The 6,377-nt window shown below is 36.6% G+C and overlaps 1 pseudogene; it reads right to left on the bottom strand.

Moving 5' to 3' along the window:
* Window positions 1–4,676: 4,676 nt before the first annotated feature.
* On the bottom strand, window positions 4,677–6,020 carry LOC103347807 (recombining binding protein suppressor of hairless pseudogene; annotated as a pseudogene).
* Window positions 6,021–6,377: the final 357 nt, after the last annotated feature.

Below are 6,377 nucleotides of genomic sequence, written 5' to 3'. Positions count from 1 at the left end.
TACTATTGCAATAAAAATCTACTTAGAATTATATTAGCTTAATATAGATATTTCCAAAATTTATGAAAATAAAGTTGAAAATATCTAAATAATTGAAAACATGGCTTGTTAATATAAAAAAACTTTAATATTAAGGTTTATAATTCTCCTCAAGTAAATATTTGTATTTCTTGTATTTACCATCAAAATTTCAGTAGGATATTCCAAGGAAACTGACTAGCTGTTACTAAAATGTTTATGAAAAATTTTAAAAGCCTCAGAGAAACAAAAAAAAATAAAAACAAGCTGACATAATTTTTCCCAAAATATTAAAAAGACTTAGAATGTTTGAGTAATTTGTAGTATCATAGTATACTTACAAAATACTAGCAAAACTTCTCAAACATTAGGAGCACAGAAACACCATGCTTCTGTTAACACTTTTATAAAGATACATTGAATATTCCTTGGAAGAGATTAACTCCACATAAAATACTGTTGATGCAATTTGTTATCTACATATGAAAAATAAATAAAATTTCACATGTAAAAGATATATCAAAGTTTGCAGCAGATAAGAAAAAACTATAATGATCTTATAGAGAAGAGAGTGTTAACACACAATTAGAAAAAATGTTGCTAAATTCAGCTAAATTAGCATTTTTATTCATTAAAAAACCCAAATTCCTCAGACAGTTGTGATGGAAAAATAATTTAGATATAAAAGTGAAGTACATTTTCAATTCCAGTAGATTTGCATAGAGTTCAAGAGTGTGACACCTGCTATTATTTTAACAGTTTTATATATTATGTAAGTTATATAAATGGCCTCAATTCTCCAATTTAAAGATAATGCCCTTCTTTGTCTCTTAGCAGTTTTTGTGTTATAGTCTATTTTGTCTGATATTAGGATGGCTACTCCTGCTTGTTTTTGATTTCCATTAGCACGGAATATCTTTTTCCATCCTTTCACATTCGGTCTCTGTGCATCTTTGTTAGTGAGTTGTGCTCCTTGTAGGCAGCAAGTAGATGGGTCTCATTTTTTAATCCATTCAGTTAGTCTGTATCTCTTAGATTCAAAGTTATTATTGATAAGTAATGATTTGGTCCTACAATTTTTCATAAATATTCCTAATGTTTGCTTTGGATTTTCTTTGTACTTTTACTAGGAGATTTTCTGTCTTCACATTGTTTCATAATGATTACCATCATTCTCTGTTTCTGTGTATAGAACATTTGCTGCAACTCGTCTAGCCTTTCAATTTCTGTTTGTTTTGGAAGGTCTTCAATTCACCTTCATGTATAAATGAGAATTTTGCTGGGTACATATTCTGGATGGACAGTTTCATTGTTTCTGAACTTGGACCATGCTTCTCCATTATGTGACTTTTGATGTGAGCACAAAACAAAGAAAATATGAGCACAAAATTTGTAGGAGGAAAGAATAATTAAAATTAGAAAAAATATACAAAATTGAAATACAAAAGTAATGCAACAGATTAGTGAAATGAAGAGCTGGATTTCTGAAAAAATAAAAATAATACACCACTGTAGCAAAAAAAAACAAATAAACATAAAATAAAATGGCCCAAATCAATTAAAATCAGAGATTAAAAAGGAGCTATAATGATGGATACCACAGAAATAAAAAGAATCATCAACAATTACTAAAAAGAGTTGTATGTCAACAAATTAGAAAGTGTAAAAGAAATGGATAGATTCCTGGACAGATACAGTCTGCCAAAATTGAGTCATGAAGACATAGGAACCTAAATAAACCAATAACCAAGACACAGAAAAGCCCAGGACTCGATAGTTTACCTGATTGGCAGAAGGCAGGGTGGGGAAAAATGTGCCTGCACATCCCACTGCCTGCCAGGTAACTGCTGGGATGGCCCACAAAAAACTTCAAACAAATTGCATATAGAAGAAAGATTGATCAGCACAATGAAGGCAGTATATGACAAACACTCAGCCAGCATAATATCGAATGGGGAAATGTTGGAAACATTTCCACTAAAATCTGGAACAAGACAGGAATGCTTACTTTCACTATTGCTCTTCAATATAGTTCTGGTCATTTTAGCTAGAACCATTAGTCAAACAAAAGAAATCAAAGGGATACAAATTGGAAAGGAGGAAGTCAAATTATCCCTGTTTGCAAATGAAGTGATTATATATAGGAGAAGCAAAATAATCCACCAAGAGTCTGTTGAAACTCATAATAGAGTTTTGTGAAGTTGTAGGATATAAAATCAAAACACACACACACACACACACAAATAGCTTTTGTATACACAGACAATGCCAGGACAGAGAGAACTTGTAAGAAAAGTCCCATTCACAGTAGTCACCAAAAAATTTAAATACTTTGGAATCAATGCAACCAAGGAGTAGAAAGACCTAGATAATGAAAATTATAGAACATTAAAGAAAGAAATAGAAGACACAAAAAATGGAACAATCATCCATGTACATGCATTGGAAGAATTAATATCATAAAACTATCCATACTACCAAAAGCAGTTTACAGATTCAATGTGATCCCAATCAATATAACCGTGACATTCTTCTCAGATCTAGAGCAAATGATGTTTAAATTCAGAAGAGATCCTGAAATAGGTAAGCAGTGAGAAACAACAATAAGAAAGCTGAAGGAATCACAATAAAAATTTTCAAGACATACTACAAGGCAGTTATAATCAAAACAGCCTAATACTGGCACAAAAATAAACATGTAGATCAATGGAACAGAATAGAAATCCATAAATTAATCCACACATTAACAACAAACTAATCTTTGACAAATGAACAAAAATTAATCCTTGGAGAAAGGACAGTCTCTTCAACAAATGGTGCTAATAAAACTCAATCTCCACATGTAGAAGTATGAAACAAAACTCCTATCTCATACCTATACAAAAATCAGCTCAAAATGGATCAAAGATCAAAATCTATGACCTGATACCCTCAAATTACTAAGAAGAACATTAGGAAAAATCAATATATTTTCATAGGCAAAGATTTCTTGGAAAAGAAGGCATAAGCAAAGGGAATAAAAGCAAAAGTAAACAAATGGGGTTACATCAAGCTGGGCATCTTTTTGCACTGCAAAGGAAATACTCAGCAGAGTAAAGAGGCAAGTAAATGGAATGGGAGGCCAGCCGCGGCTCACTTGGCTAATCCTAAATCTGCAGCGCTGGCACACCGGGTTCTAGTACTGGTTGGGGCACTGGATTCTGTCCCAGTTGCTCCTCTTCCAGTCTAGCTCTCTGCTGTGGCCCAGGAAGGCAGTGGAGGATGGCCCAAGTGCTTGGGCCCTGCACCCACATGGGAGACCAGGAGGAAGCACCTGGCTCCTGGCTTCAGATCTGCACAGTGCACCGGCCGTAATGGCCATTTTGGGGGGGTGAACCAACGGAAAAAGGAAGACCTTTCTCTTTGTCTCTCTCTCACTGTCTAACTCTGCCTGTCAAAAATAAATAAATAAATAAATAAAATAAAAATAAACTGAATGGGAGAAAATATTTCCAAGCTATGCAACTGATAAAGGATTACTATCTAGAATATATAAAGAGCTTAAGAAACTCAGCAACAACCAAACAGACAATCTAGTTAAGAAATAGACAAAGGACATGAACAGGTATTTTTCAAAAGATGAAATTTACACGTGAAAAAGTGCTCAGGATCACTAGAAATCAAGGGAATGCAAATAAAACTACCTCACACCAGTTAGAATGGCTCTCTTAGGAATCAAAAAACAATAAATGCTGGTGAAAATGTATGGAAAAGGGTACCCCAATATACTGTTGTTGGGAATGTAAATTGGTACAGCCATTGTGGAAGATGGTATTTAGATTGATCAGAAGTTTTGAATAGATCTACCATATGACCCAACCATCCCACTCTTGGGAATTTACACAAATGAAATGAAATCATCATATGAAAGAGTTATCTGTACCACCATGTTTATTGCAGCTCAATTCACAATCTGGAATTAACCAAGATCTCCATCAACTGATGACTGGATAAAAAAATTATGGTATATATATATATATATATATATATATGGTAGAATTAGAATATTGAATATTTCTCAGTCATTGAAAACATGAAAGCCTGTCTTTCGCAACAAAATGGATGCAACTGGAAGCCATTATACTTAGTTTTTAAATAAGTCAGTCCTGAAATGACAAACGCCATATGTTTTTCCTTATCTGTGGTAACAGAGTACCAAAAAATGTCGTATATATGAGCAAAATTGACATTTTGAGATTTGGTCATTGTTACAGTCCTTATCTCTGCCACTGGGGAACAGTGCTTTTTCCTTCTTACTGTTTGTTGAATTCTTTACTTAGTGGAGTATTAAGCTTATGATTATAAGGTAACCTGAAAGTATGCCATTGTTAAAATTCAAAGAATAAGAAACAAAGGAGGAAGGAGTGTGGGTGCACGGGTGGCAAGTAGGATAGTGTGGGAATTATTAATATGCTCCTAAATCTGTATATATGAAATACATGAAATGTTTTCACCTTAGATAAATAAAAATAAATAAAATCATGAATTTATGATAAATGCAGTTTTTCTATTTTCATGGTAGATGAACAATTATAAATAGATAAGTATATTTGTATAAAATATATAAAAGTATATTTGTAATAAATATGTTAACAACAAACAAAAGACAGCAGATCTACCTAAGACCATGTACAGCAGAAGAAGCCATCCCAAAGTATTTTTTTTTTTTCTTTCCTAATTATCAATCTTGGGAGTGCCATGCCAGTAACTGAGCACATGAGCTTGACCGTCTGTCCATAACGGATGTAGCCATCTCGGACTGTAAATTATTCTCCTTCTGATGCACCATCATCCAGGAGATGAATATAAAATGCTCCCCACTGCTGAGAACTGACATGGAAGGTACCTCCTTCTACACGCAAATATCTGGTGCTGACTTCTGGGACCGAAGGCGATTAAATAGAGCCACCTTGTTCCTGAGGCAATGCACAAGTCCGCATTTTTCAACGATTGCTTCTTTTTGGATGGCTTGGAGACGACTTTTATCCGCTTGCTGAGGGACACACCTGTCGCTCCCCGTCTTCGTGGAGGAACGACACAGGACCCTGCGCTGTTCTTTTGTCTGCTCGGCCCTCCCCGGGTTTGCTGTTGGTTCTTCCCGGGTTGGCTACCGTCCCTTCTACCTCCGTGGAAGGGCGGTTCCCCCTGCCACTTTCCCCACTTCTGCGGGGGAGCGGCACACCGCCGGCCGGCTCTCTCGGTGCTGCACAGGTGTTCCTTTAGATAGATGTTCCCCTTAGATGTTCCTGGTGCATGTTGTCTCTCTCCTCCTTTATAGTCCTCTTCCACCAATCCCAACTCTGCTACCCACACGCCGAGTACGCTGCTCTCCTCCAATCAGGAGCAGGTCCTGCAGCTTGTTGGTTGAACTGGAGGCAGCTGTGTAGAAGCTGTTTCCTCCTCTCCCAGCACCATATTGTGGGAGAGCAGATGCATAGAATAAGTCTTAATTCCAGTAACTTAGTGTAGTCCGAGTTGCTCCCAGTTGCTCCCCACACACACCGATGTCATCACTGTTGCCATAGAACATCTTTACAGACAACATGAAGTGTCTTCTCTTGTCTGAATCAGATATGTACAGTGTTTTGGCTGTGCAATAGTTCTTTCCTTCCAAGTTCAGCTGCTGCATTTCTCGGTCACTGTTTCCTATCCCAATAAATCCACAAGGTTGAGACTCCTGTTCAGAACAACCATCACGTTCCATTTGCTCTTTTTTTTTCTTCCATCCATTGCCCATAAGATACACACAAGGAGGAGGGCAAAAAAACCTTTTCTCATTTCCATATGACTTCTGTGCAACTTTTGCATGAAGAATAAGTACTGTTTGATCCCCTTGCTCTTTTAAATAGTTTCCCACTGCTTCCCTAGTGAGTCCCTTGAGTGGCGGTCTCTCACCAAATTTCCCAAGCAGGCGGCCCCTCGGCGGGCGAATCCTCCGTGTGGTCCATGGGGAGCGCTCTGGTTTTCCAGGTTTTGGGCCGCGCCCTGAGGGACGGACGTGGAGACTGAGGAAAACCGGAGGGGATTACTCATCCCAAAGTATTTTTTAAAAGAAAGAAATGATCTTTTTAGGGCATGTATCTATGAATATTGTAAATAATCACTGCCGGTCAAGTTGGAAGATAATGTCCCAAATTTATATGGATATTTGTTCTAAGAATGTCTGGAAAAAGCCATAACGTATTAGAATGCCACCCTGAGATCATTTTCAGACTTACCATAACTGGTGGCCTTTTATGTGCATCCAGCATAGTGTAGAATCATTTTTATTCTTCAACAGTGGAATACAACAGGTGAAATCTTAGTTTTGATTCATAATT

The sequence above is a fragment of the Oryctolagus cuniculus genome, chromosome 2 (genome assembly GCF_051225735.1).
Source record: "Oryctolagus cuniculus isolate XC-2025 breed Fujian yellow rabbit chromosome 2, ASM5122573v1, whole genome shotgun sequence".
Classification (NCBI taxonomy): domain Eukaryota; kingdom Metazoa; phylum Chordata; class Mammalia; order Lagomorpha; family Leporidae; genus Oryctolagus; species Oryctolagus cuniculus.
This window is presented reverse-complemented; position numbering and strand designations above follow the sequence as displayed.